Below are 14442 nucleotides of genomic sequence, written 5' to 3' on the forward strand. Positions count from 1 at the left end.
CCATTTCCTCAGCCAAGTAAAGTATCCAGATGGTACATTACTTTTATTTTCTACCCAAAATGAATAGAAAACAAAATTATCTTAATTTGGTAACTTTCAGATAACAAACTCCTTATGATCAGAAATGAATCAAAATTTTTACACACAGGGTGACTTTTGTAGAATTTCTGCTTTCTCAAATTTTTTAGCTCCTTTTTAAAAATTTAAATTCAGTTAATTAACATACAATGTATTATTTGTTTCAGGGGTACAGGTCTGTGATTCATCAGTCTTATATAGTACCCAGTAATTGTTACAACACATACTCTCCCCAAGCTCTATATTTTTTGAACATCAAATACATTAATCACACTTCATATCCCAATTAATTTATGACAGTACTAAACACACTGTAAATTTCCATCTAGTTTGAAAAATACATATTTTCTTCTCTTTTTCCTGTCTTTAAGTCCAGAATATATGGGTATTTCTAAAGCATATACAAAGTTATCTAATCAGTTTTATTTTTTCTTTTTCTGCACCTCTGATTCCAAAAGGTAATAGTATGGTAAGCATTAAATGATTAAATTCTGTAAAAACTCTTCCATAAAACTCAAGAAATTAATTTTAGTTTCTTCCACATTAATGTATTATAAATAATAAAAAAAATTTTCACTCAATAAAAGAGGAAAAAAGGACAAAAGTACGTGTTAAGATGAGAAGCACCTGAAAGGTATCCAGCATCTACTTTCCTCCAAAACGAAATTCTCTAACACCCAGACTCCTCTTCCAACAACCAAAAGTACTTTTCAGGAATAGATGAAATTCCACATGTGAAGTTACACTCCATGTAATTTTTCAAAATTTTGCAAATTTTTCAAATTACATCAACATAAAATAAATACATTGAAGCCTGACAACTCTTACATTATGTTCACCAATATAATTTAAAAATTACAATTCCCAATATTAAAACAACTCTATCAGGTAGCTCTGATGACTTAAGTAACAACTTTCAAAGCACCAATGGCCACAATCGCCAAACTTTGGAAAGAGCCAAGATGCCCTTCGACATCTTAAAATTTCAACATAAAGTAAGAAATTTAAAATAGCATCATCTTTAAGTTTGTTTTACACCCAAACTGGAAACTTGACAAGAGAAAGGAAGCAATATTAAAGAGTGTGTTTACCATAGTTGAATTCAGAACAAGCTTAACATTATTAGATCCATAAACTGAAAGTCAGAAATTTCTACCTAAACAATTTTATAAAATAAGTAATTCTATCTACTGTTATTTTCATACTAATAAAAACCTCATGATTCTTACAGTCCACATATAATTTTATTAGCATTTTCCACACTTCCCTTGAATTTTGAATTCTGCTTTGATTAAAAATCTGTAGTGTAAATTTTATTTAAAGTAAAGGAATTAGGTAACTCACAGGAAATATACATTAAAGCAATGAATAGAAATGGAAGCCATACATTTAAAAAATGTGTTATCACCTTCATATTTTCAGTCAGCAATAAGGTAAGTATCAAAACGGATTTTTTCAAAATATAATTACTAAATATAATCATGACTTGTATGGAACCATAAAATGTACAAAAAGTTTAATTGAGCCACATTAAATTTTCACCATGTATTTTTTTAATTTCCTGAAATACTTTACTTCTTTTTCATAGTTCAATTATTTCAAAAATGTTGCATATAAATTTGTGCTAAACATAATGTAAAATGTTAGGGCTTCAAGAAGAAAGAAAAAAATATATATTCACTAGCCCCTTCAAGAATACAAGAATATTTCAAAATCATACTCTTTAAGTAAGTGGTACACAGTTCTACCAGACTCTGGTCCTATCTCATTGCAACAAAATATCCTTCATCTCCTTTGTCCATTAAGCCTGGGATGATTCAAGTTCAGTATAAGACCAAACAAATCTCAAATACTTACCTCTCATTTAGTAATATATTGATAACATAGCCAACTCAAAAATAGTCCCATTGAGAAAGTCTGCATGTGAGATGCATAATAGAATTCACACTACATAAACTTCAAAATGAAATGCATTACTTTAAATAGTATGTCTGATACTAATTGCATATTTTCCTTTTCTATATAGGTTGTATTAAACTCATCAAGGCACACCAAATTCTTTTCACTTACCTCAGAGAACTCAGCAGATTAAACACTTGTTTGACAGTTGAATGACTGATACTGTGAAGATTTTTTTCTCTCCACCAAGTCATGTCTTTGAAACTAAAGAAAAAGATATTTCCTTAAAAACGTATATTTTCTCCCTGATGAACAAACAAATTTTTTTACTTTCATAAAATAATCTAAAGGTCATTTCCTTTGAAATATATACCCTCATATGGAGCTGTGTCTCATTCTTCTAGAATTTTGTTCTTAAAATTAAGCATTAAAAAAGAATGAAAGATGTGTCTGCAATAGTGTATATAGGAAGGATCCCTAAAACCTATGTGAGGGTAGCAATCACAGCAATTAAAGAAAGAAAGAAAGAAAGAAAAAGGAATTTTAGTAAAACTACATGATTTGTATGAAAAATATAGTAAAGGTAGGAAAATGTAGTAATGTATGTAAAATGTAGTAATGTAGTAAAACTACATTATATATATTTTATATATTATATATGTATTATATGTAATATGTAGTTACACAGGCAGAACCAAATATACTTTGAATAATCAAGCTATTTAGTGTGACACATCTGAAAAACAGCAAAAAAAAATGATTCGGAGAGAAATTCAAAAGTATTTCATACTTAAATCTCTCATTTGAAACTTATTTTAGGGACTGTTAATGTACCCTAAGTCTATACGATTTTATTTTATTTTTTGCCATAGAAAACAAAACTTTGATCATTTAGCATAATAAATTTAGTAGAAAAATTAACTTAAACACACACAGACATTTGGTTCCCTTTATGTAAGATTTTTAACCTCTTAAGGCAAATGGACTAACTGCCCAGTGATGGTGGAAACTCATTTTGATTTCAACAGCCCTTTTGGGAAAACTTGGTCTCTAGTCCACAATTAAGCACAAACTATCCATTTCATTTGTTACTTCATTAGAGCTGATGTCAGTGCTCCAAAAGAAAAAGAAGAAAAAAAAAAGATAAGGTCTAGCCAAATATTTTCATATATTTGTAAAAATGAAAAACAATGACGTTGCCAGTCCTATCTGATAGTGTTTTAAAAAGTATTAATTAACTTAATTTTGCCTTTAGAATATACATATGGATTTGAACTCTGCATTATTTTTTTAAAGATTTTATCTATTTATTTGACAGACAGAGATCACAAGTAGGCAGAGAGGCAGGCAGAGAGAGAGGAGGAAGCAGGCTCCCTGCAGAGCAGAAAGCCTGAGGCAGGGCTTGATCCCAAGACCCCAGGATCATGACCTGAGCCAAAATCAGAGGCCTTAACACACTGAGCCACTCAGGTGCCCCGAACTCTGCATTATTTTTAAGGAAAGATTTTATTTATTTATTTCAGAGAGGAAGCAACTGAGAGAGAGAAAAAGCATTAGCAGGTGGGGAGAGACAGAGGGAGCGGGAGAAGCATACTCCCCACAGAGCAGGGAGCCCAATGTGGGGCTACATCCCAGGACCCAGGGATCATGACCTGAGCTGAAGGCAGATGCTTAGCCAACTGAGCCACCCAGGTGACCCAAATTCTGCATTATTAATAACAAACTGATATATAGTTGATTTTTTGTGTGTAAAAATAGGTAAGAATTTCGAAGGATTTACATGACATAAGAAATAGTACCTGTTAACTAGTGCTTTTTCTTTTTTTTTTTTTGGATATAGAAATCTTAAGAATATAGACTTGCTTGTGGAATTAGGATTAGGTTTTTTAAAGTTCTTAATGTACATGTTGTGCCCATGTTGAGACACAGAAATTTAAATAATAGAAAGATAGTCACTTAATATTTTTTCTATGCCAGTAATAGTTAATTGTCAGAAATTAAAATGAGGTTAGATTTTAACTAGTCAATCTCATTAACTAATTTTATGGGATAATATATGGCAACACCTGTGCTCATATTTGAGACACACAAGAAAAACTAATAGAAAAGGGAATAATGGGAAAGTGGCAGAAGAGTAGGGGTCCCTGCATTTTATATGGTCCCCAGAATTCAGCCTGATAGTTATCAAACCATTCTGAACATCAGAGAATACAACCTGAGATCTAAGAAAAGAATTGCTGCAATTCTAGAAATAGAAAAGCAACCACTTTTTGCAGAAATGTGGGAGATGCAGAAAAGTGAGTATAAGGGGATATATTGGAAGATAAAATTTGGGGGGAGCAAGCCTCCATAACCTGACTACTGGAAAGTGATATTGTTGGAGAGTGCAAAATTGGAACTTTTAGAAATCTGCTCTGGTAAGGGATGTCCCAGCTGGAAAGGTTCTTAGGTGCCAATGTGGGGCAGAATCCTAGGGAGAACTGTGTGATCTCTGGATCCCTTGGGTCAAAGAAAGAATGGAGTTTCTGAGTGTGGCAGAGTTCCCAGGCATTGGAGCGGGGAACCTGGTTACAATTAGCAAAGCCAGGAGTGGGCTTTCAGCTCAGTGATGCCATAAACCATGAACCAGTGCAGGATTGGTCAACTACTCTCCAAGCAGGAGCCCAGCAAGTGGCAGAATCACAGTGAGAACCTCTTCATTCCCCAGGAAGGGGAATGTTTTCCAGGGTGCCTGTAAGAACTTGCATCACCACCAAGAGTGTTGGGGTTCTTCTTTCTCCACATCCTCACAACATTTGTTGTTTCATTGTTCCCCTTTTTTCTTAATTGTTGCCAGTCTAACTTGTGTAAGGTGGCATTTGATTGTGTTTTATGTTTTTTAATTTTTAATTTTTTATAAACATATAATGTATTTTTATCCCCAGGGGTACAGGTCTGTGAATTGCTAGGTTTACACATTTCACAGCACTCACCATAGCACATACCCTCCCCAATGTCCATAACCCCACTCCCCCTCTCCCAATCCCCCTCCCCCCATCAACCCTCAATTTGTTTTGTGATATTAAGAGTCACTTAAGGTTTGTCTCCCTCCTAATCCCATCTTGTTTCATTTACTCTTCTCCTACCCCCTTAACCCACCATGTTGCATCTCCTCTCCCTCATATCAGGGAGATCATATGATAGTTGTCTTTCTCCAATTGACTTATTTTGCTAAGCATGATACCCTCTAGTTCCATCCACGTCGTCACAAATGGCAAATTTCATTTCTTTTGATGGCTGCATAGTATTCCATTGTGTATATATACCACATCTTCTTTATCCATTCGTCTGTTGATGGACAAATAAGTTCTTTCTGTAGTTTGGCTATTGTAGACATTGCTGCTATAAACATTCGGGTGCACGTGCCCCTTCAGATCACTACATTTGTATCTTTAGGGTAAATACCCAGTAATGCAATTGCTGGGTCATAGGGTAGTTCTATTTTCAACATTTTGAGGAACCTCCATGCTGTTTTCCAGAGTGATTGCACCAGCTTGCACTCCCACCAACAGTGTAGGAGGGTTCCCCTTTCTCCGCATCCTCGCCAGCATCTGTCATTTCCTGACTTGTTCATTTTAGCCATTCTGACTGGTGTGAGGTGATATCTCATTGTGGTTTTGATTTGTATTTCCCTGATGCTGAGTGATATGGAGCACTTTTTCATGTGTCTGTTGGCCATCTGGATGTCTTCTTTGCAGAAATGTCTGTTCATGTCTTCTGCCCATTTCTTGATTGGATTAATGTTCTTTGGGTGTTGAGTTTGCTAAGTTCTTTATAGATTTTGGACACCAGCAATTTATCTGATATGTCATTTGCAAATATCTCCTCCCATTCTGTCAGTTGTCTTTTGGTTTTGTTAACTGTTTCATTTGCTGTGCAAAAGCTTTTGACCTTGATAAAATCCCAATAGTTCATTTTTGCCCTTGCTTCCCTTGCCTTTGGCGATGTTCCTAGGAAGATGTTGCTGCGGCTGAGGTGGAAGAGTTTGCTGCCTGTGTTCTCCTCAAGGATTTGGATGGATTCCTTTCTCACACTGAGGTCCTTCATCCATTTTGAGTCTATTTTCGTGTGTGGTGTAAGGAAATGGTCCAATTTCATTTTTCTGCATGTGTTTATCCAATTTTCCCAACACCACTTATTGAAGAGGCTGTCTTTTTTCCATTGGACATTCTTTCCTGCTTTGTCGAAGATTAGTTGACCATAGAGTTGAGGGTCTATTTCTGGGCTCTCTATTCTGTTCCATTGATCTATGTGTCTGTTTTTGTGTCAGTACCATGCTGTCTTGATGATGACAGCTTTGTAATAGGGCTTGAAGTCTGGGATTTTGATGCCACCAACTTTGGCTTTCTTTTTCAATATTCCTTTGGCTATTCGCGGTCTTTTCTGGTTCCATATAAATTTTAGGATTATTTGTTCCATTTCTTTGAAAAAAAATGGATGGTACTTTGATAGGAATTGCATTCAATGTGTAGATTGCTTTAGGTAGCATAGACATTTTCACAATATTTATTCTTCCAATCCAGGAGCATGGAACATTTTTCCATTTCTTTGTGTCTTCCTCAATTCCTTTCATGAGTACTTTATAATTTTCTGTGTATAGATTCTTAGTCTCTTTGGTTAGGTTTATTCCTAGGTATCTTATAGTTTTGGGTGCAATTGTAAATGGGTTTGACTCCTTAATTTCTCTTTCTTCTGTCTTGTTGTTGGTGTAGAGAAATGCAACTGATTTCTGTGCATTGATTTTATATCCTGACACTTTACTGAATTCCTGTACAAGTTCTAGCAGTTTTGGAGTGGAGTCTTTTGGGTTTTCCACATATAGTATCATATCATCTGCGAAGAGTGATAGTTTGACTTCTTCTTTGCCAATTTGGATGCCTTTAATTTCTTTTTGTTGTCTGATTGCTGAGGCTAGGACTTCTAGTACTATGTTGAATAGCAGTGGTGATAATGGACATCGTGTTCCTGACCTTAGCGGAAAAGCTTTCAGTTTTTCTCTGTTGAGAATGATATTTGCGGTGGGTTTTTCATAGACGGCTTTGATAATCTTGAGGTATGTGCCCTCTATCCCTACACTTTGAAGACTTTTGATCAGGAAAGGATGCTGTACTTTGTCAAATGCTCTTACAGCATCTATTGAGAGTATCATATGGTTCTTGTTCTTTCTTTTATTAATGTGTTGTATCATATTGATTGATTTGCAGATGTTGAACCAACCTTGCAGCCCTGGAATAAATCCCACTTGGTCGTGGTGAATAATCCTTTGAATGTACTGTTGAATCCTATTGGCTAGTATTTTGGTGAGAATTTTTGCATCTATGTTCATCAAAGATATTGGTCTCTAGTTCTCTTTTTTGATGGAATCCTTGTCTGGTTTTGGGATCAAGGTGATGCTGACCTCATAAAATGAGTTTGGAAGTTTCCTTCCATTTCTATTTTTTGGAACAGTTTCAGGAGAATAAGAATTAGTTCTTTAAATGTTTGGTAGAATTCCCCTGGGAAGCCGTCTGGCCCTGGGCTTTTGTTTGTTTGGAGATTTTTGATGACTGTTTCAATCTCCTAACTGCTTATGGGTCTGTTCAGGTTTTCTATGTCTTCCTGGTTCAGTTGTAGTAGTTTATATGTCTCTAGGAATGCATCCATTTCTTCCAGATTGTCAAATTTGTTGGCGTAGAGTTGCTCATCGTATATTCTTATAATTGTCTGTATTTCTTTGGTGTTAGTTGTTATCTCTCCTCTTTCATTCATGATTTTATTTATTTGGGTCCTTTCTCTTTTCTTTTTGATAAGTCTGGTGGGGTTTATCAATCTTATTAATTCTTTCAAAGAACCAGCTCCTAGTTTCGTTGATTTGTTCTATTGTTTTTTTTTTTTTTTTTTTTGGTTTCTATTTCATTGATTTTTGCTCTGATCTTTATGATATCATTTCTCCTGCTGGGTTTAGGGATTCTTTCTTGTTTTTTCTCCAGCTCCTTGAGGTGTAGGGTTAGGTTGTGTACCTGAGACCTTTCTTGTTTCTTGAGAAAGGCTTGTACCGCTATATATTTTCCTCTCAGGACTGCGTTTGCTGTGTCCCACAGATTTTAATCGTTGTGTTTTCCTTATCATTTGTTTCCATGAATTTTTTCAATTCCTCTTTAATTTCCTAGGGACACATTCATTCTTTAGAAGGATGCTGTTTAGTCTCCATGTACTTGGGTTCCTTCCAATTTTCCTCTTTAAAAAATTTTTTTTTAAATTTTATTATTATTATTTTAATTTATTTTCAGCATTACAGTATTCTTCGTTTTTGTACCACACTCAGTGCTCCATGCAGTCCATGCCCTCTCTAATACTCACCACCTGGTTCCCCCAACCTCCCACCCCCCCACCTCTTCAAACCCTTCAGATTGTTTTTTCACACTCCATAGTCTCTCGTTTACCTCCCCTTCCAATTTCCCCCAACTGCCTTCTCCTAACTCCCCATGTCCTCCATGCTATTTGTAATGCTCCACAAATAAGTGAAACCATATGATAATTGACTCTCTCTGCTTGACTTATTTCACTCAGCATAATCTCTTCCAGTCCTGTCCATGTTGTGACAAAAGTTGGGTATTCATCCTTTCTGATGGAGGCATAATACTCCATAGTGGATATGGACCACATCTTCCTTTTCCATTCATCCGTTGAAGGGCATCTTGGTTCTTTCCACAGTTTGGCGACCATGGCCATTGCTGCTATGAACATTGGGGTACAGATGACCCTTCTTTTCACTACTTCTGTATCTTTGGGGTAAATACCCAGTAGTGCAATGGCAGGGTCATAGGGAAGCTCTATTTTTAATTTCTTGAGGAATCTCCACACTGTTCTCCAAAGTGTCTGCACCAACTTGCATTCCCACCAACAGTGTAAGAGGGATCCCCTTTCTCCACATCCCCTCCAACACATGTTCTTTCCTATCTTGCTAATTTTGGCCATTCTAACTGGTGTAAGGTGGTATCTCAATGTGGTTTTAATTTGAATCTTCCTGATGGCTAGTGATGATGAACATCTGTGTCTGATAGCCATTTGTATGTCTTCATTGGAGAAGTGTCTGTTAATATCTTCAGCCCATTTTTTGATATCATTGTCTGTTTTGTGTGTTTTGAGTTTGAGGAGTTCTTTATCGTTCCTGGATATCAACCTTTTCTCTGTACTGTCATTTGCAAATATCTTCTCTCATTCCGTGGGTTGCCTCTTCGTTTTCTGTTTCCTTTGCTGTGCAGAAGCTTTTGATTTTGATGAAGTCCCAAAAATTCATTTTTGCTTTTGTTTCCTTTGCCTTTGGAGACATATCTTGGAGGAAGTTGCTGTGGCTGATATCAAAGAGATTACTGCCTATGTTCTCCTCTAGGATTCTGATGGATTCCTGTCTCACATTGAGGTGTTTTATCCATTTTGAGTTTATCTTTGTGTATGGTGTAAGAGAATGGTCGAGTTTCATTCTTCTACATATAGCTACCCAGTTTTCCCAGCACCATTTATTGAAGATACTGTCTTTTTTCCACAGTATATTTTTTCCTGTTTTGTAGAAGATTAACTGACCATAGAGTTGAGGGTCCACATCTGGGCTCTCTATTCTGTTCCACTGGTCTATGTGTCTGTTTTTATGTCAGTACCATGCTGTCTTGGTGATTACAGCTTTGTAATAAAGCTTGAAATCAGGTAATGTGATGCCCCCAGTTTTATTTTTGTTTTTCAACATTTCCTTAGCGATTTGGGGTCTCTTCTGGTTCCATACAAATTTTTGGATTATTTGCTCCAACTCTTTGAAGAATACCGGTGCAATTTTGATTGGAATGGCATTAAAAGTATAGATTGCTCTAGGCAGTGTTGACATTTTAACAATGTTTATTCTTCCGATCCAAGAGCATGGAATGGTCTTCCATCTTTTTGTGTCTTCTTCAATTTCTTTCATGAGTGTTCTGTAGTTCCTCAAGTACAGATCCTTTACCTCTTTGGTTAAGTTTATTCCCAGGTATCTTATGGTTCTTGGTGCTATAGTAAATGGAATTGATTCTCTAATTTCCCTTTCTGTATTTTCATTGTTAGTGTATAAGAAAGCCACTGATTGCTGTACATTGACTTTGTATCCTGCCACGTTGCTGAATTGCTGTATGAGTTCTAGTAGTTTGGGGGTGGAGTCTTTTGGATTTTCCATATAAAGAATCATGTCATCTGTGAAGAGAGAGAGTTTGACTTCTTCATTGCCTATTTGGATACCTTTTATTTCTCTTTGTTGTCTGATTGCTGTTGCTAGGACTTCTAATACTATGTTGAACAAGAGTGGTGAAAGTGGGCATCCTTGTTGTGTTCTTGATTTAAACGGGAAGGCTGCAAGCTTTTTCCCATTGAGGATGATATTTGCTGTGGGTTTTTCATACATAGATTTTAGGAAGTTCAGGAATGTTCCCTCTATCCCTATACTTTGAAGCGTTTTAATCAGGGGCGGATGCTGGATTTTGTCAACTGCTTTTCCTGCATCAATTGAGAGGACCATGTGGTTCTTCTCTCTTTTCTTATTAATTTGTTCTATCACATTGATTGATTTGCGAATGTTGAACCATCCTTGTAGCCCAGGAATGAATCCCACCTGGTCATGGTGGATAATCCTTTTAATATGCTGTTGGATCCTGTTTGCTAGGATCTTGTTGAGAATCTTAGCATCCATATTCATCAGTGATATTGGTCTGAAATTCTCCTTTTTGGTAGGGTCTTTGCCCAGTTTGGGGATCAGGGTAATGCTGGCTTCATAGAAAGTGTCTGGAAACTTTCCTACTGCTTCAATTTTTTGAAACAGCTTCAGGAGAATAGGTGTTATTTCTTCTTTGAAAGTTAGGTAGAATTCCCCAGGGAATCTGGGCTCTTGTTTTTTGGGAGGTTTTTGATCACTGCTTCAATCTCGTTACTAGAAATCGGTCTATTTAGGTGGTCGATTTCTTCCTGGTTCAAGTTTGGGAGTTTATAGTTTTCCAGGAATGCATCCATTTCATCTAGGTTGCTTAGCTTATTGGAATATAACTGTTGATAATAACTTCTGATGATTGTTTCTACTTCCTTGGTGTTCGTTGTGATCTCTCCCTTTTCATTCATAATTTAATGAATTTGGGCTTTCTCTCTTTTCTCTTGGATTAGTGTGGCCAATGGTTTATCAATCTTATTGATTCTTTCAAAAAACCAGCTTCTAGTTTCATTGATACATTCTACTGTATCTCTGGTTTCTACCTCATTGATCTCAGCTCTACTCTTGATTATTTCCTTTCTTATGTGTGGAGTTGGTTTGATTTGTTGTTGATTCTCCAGTTCTTTAACGTGTAGAGACAGCTGCTGTGTTCTGGATTTTTCAATTTTTTTGAGGGAGGCTTGGATGGCTATGTATTTCCCCCTCAGGACCGCCTTTGCTGTATTCCATAGGTTTTGGACTGAAGTGTCTTCATTCTCATTGGTTTCCATGAATTGTTTCAGTTCTTCTTTGATCTCCTGGTTGATCTAAGTATTCTTAGCAATGTGGTCTTTAGCTTCCAGGTGTTTGAGTTCCTTCTGAACTTCTCCTTGTGATTGAGCTCCAGTTTCAAACATTGTGATCTGACAATAAGCCGGGAATAATCTCAGTCTTTTGGTATCGGTTGAGTCCTGATTTGTGACCCAGTATGGGGTCTATTCTTGAGAAGGTTCCATGTGCACTTGAGAAGAATGAGTATTCTGTTGTTTTAGGGTGGAATGTTCTGTATATATCTATGAGGTCCATCTGGTCCAATGTGTCATTCAATGCTCTTGTTTCTTTATTGATTTTCTGCTTCGATGATCTGTTTATCTCGGAGAGAGGCGTGTTAAGATCTCCTACTATTAATGTATTCATATCAATATGATTCTTTATCTTGTTTAACAGTTTTCTTATGTAATTGGCTGCTCCCATATTGGGGCATAGATATTTACAATTGTTAGATCATCTTGGTGGATAGTCCCTTTAAGAATGATGTAGTGTCCTTCTGTATCTCTGACTATAGTCATTAGTTTAAAATCTAATTTATCTGATATGAGAATCACTACCCCAGCCTTCTTTTGAGGCCCATTGGCATGATAGATGCTTCTCCATCCCTTCACTTTCAGTCTGGGTGTATCTTTAGGTTCAAAATGGGTCTCTTGTAGACAACATATGGATGGGTCCTGTCGTTTTATCCAATCTGCAACCGTGTGCCATTTGATGGGCGCACTTAGGCCATTCACATTGAGAGTCATTATTGATAGATACGTTTTTATGGACATCATGTTACTTTTGAAGTCTTTCTTTCTATAGATTGTCTCTATATTTCTGTTCAATGCTATTAGGATTTTTCCTCTTTTATAGAACCCCCCTTAATATTTCCTGCAGTGTCCGCTTGGTGGTTGCATAGTCTTTTAAGCCCTGCCGGTCTTGAGAACTCTTTATCTCTCTATTCATTTTGAATGTCAGTCTTGCTGGATAAAGTATACTTGGCTGCATATTCTTCTCATTTAGTGCCCTGAATATATCTTGCCGGCCCTTTCTGGCTTGCTAGGTCTCTGTGGACAGGTCTGACGTTATTCTTATGGGCTTTCCTCTGTAAATAAGGAGCCTCTTTGTCCTAGCAGCTTTAAAGAAATTATACCTATAATTATGATTCCTCAGTTTGACTATCAGGTGCCTTGATGTTTTTCTGGAATCTAAAATCTTGGGTGGAGACCATTCAGCCTCTAGTACATGAACTCTGGTTCCATTCGCGAGATTGGGAAAATTTTCAGAAGAACTTGTTCCACTATATCTTCTAGACTTCTTTCTTTCTCCTCCCCTTCAGGGATTCCAATGATTTGACGTTGGAACATTTCATGGCATCCTTTATTTCCCTGATTCTGTTTTCATCGTTTCTAAGCTGTTTGTTCCAGGCTTCCTCTTGATCATTTCTCTCTATCTGTTTGTCCTCCAGATCACTAATTCTATCTTCTGTCCCAGTTACCTTAGCTTTGAGAGAATTTAGATTAGATTGGAACTCATTGAGTGAACCTCAGCCCTGGTAGTTTTTAGCTGTGCCCTAACATTGTGAACATCCTGTCTGGTCGCTTTCAGCTCGGCCCTAATCAGTTCTGTATGGTCATCCATGTCTTTCTCCAACCTAGCTATTGCCTGGATAATTGTTAGCCTGAATTCTCTTTCTGACATATTGTCTAGGTTGATAGCCATTAGCTCTGTTGCAGAAGGTCCATCTTCTGTATTTTTCTTCTGTTGGGCATTCTTCTTCCTAGTCATTTTGGTGAGAGATGACTGAACAGATGTAGCTGGTTGTATCGACCGTGGTGCAGTCTGGGTGCACCCTGGAACACTTCTGAGCAATCAGGATTACCCACCCAAATGAGAGAAAAAAGAAAAGAAAAGAGAGAGAGAGAGAGAGACAGGAAAGAAAGGGAAGATAAAAGAGAAGGTTCAGCCCAAATGGGCCCCAAGGTAAGATTTATGAGGAATACAAAGAAAAACAAACAACCAGAAAGACTGACAAATGTATATAACAAAAGAAAAAAAAATATATGCAAATAAAAGAAGAACCTTGTCGAAAAGAACCCCAAGTGTAAGATTTATATACTATCAGGACAAACACAAAAACACCGAAATACTGGTGGAAGAAAAAGATGGGAGAGTGGTTATAAATTCTCAGTGTGCGCGAGGAAGGTTGTTTTGATTATTCCTGGATGTATCTTGATATCTTTGTTAAGGGACTCAACTTTCCTAGGCTAAAGGGGGATTAAAAATTGGTTTACCTATAGGGGTAGTATTGATTGGGGAAAGGGGATTACTTTGAAGTTTAACTCTACATGAATATTAGAAAATAAAAATAAAAAAGGAATAAACTAGACTAAACTAAAGTAAAAAAAATTCAAAAAATAGAAATGCAAGAGAAAAACACAGGTGTATGTATCAAAAAGTTCAGGTTAGAAGGTTATTATGGAATTTGATGTACTGGACAGCTCGCTGTGATGGTAAATAGGTTAAAAAATTATATAAAAAAATGAGGCAGAATAGTGGGAAAAATTAAAAATAAAAGTTGTCCTATGAAGTAGTGGTGTTGGTTCTCTTGTAGTCTTTTTTTTTTTTCTTTAGTGGATGGTTTTCTGGGGGAGGGGCCTGCCACGTGGGTTTTCAGTCAATGATGTTCCCTGAGTTAAGTCCTCCAGTCCCCCTCAAGGGGCTGGGCTCTGAGGAAACTGGTTTTTTCAGGCTTTTGTTCTCTGGAGGTTTTTATGTTTGTTCACCTTTTTTTTTTTTTTCCTCTCGCCTTGACCACTTTTGATGGTTTTTGTAGGTTTAGAGGAAAGCAAACTGCACCCTGACCTCCCTCTCAGAGAGAAGCCTCAGTCTGTTCTTCTGTGGGTGTTGCAGAGCCCATATAAATCCCTCTG

The sequence above is a fragment of the Lontra canadensis genome, unplaced genomic scaffold, assembly GCF_010015895.1.
Source record: "Lontra canadensis isolate GAN:19392208 unplaced genomic scaffold, GSC_riverotter_1.0 scaffold205, whole genome shotgun sequence".
NCBI classification, from domain to species: Eukaryota; Metazoa; Chordata; class Mammalia; order Carnivora; family Mustelidae; genus Lontra; species Lontra canadensis.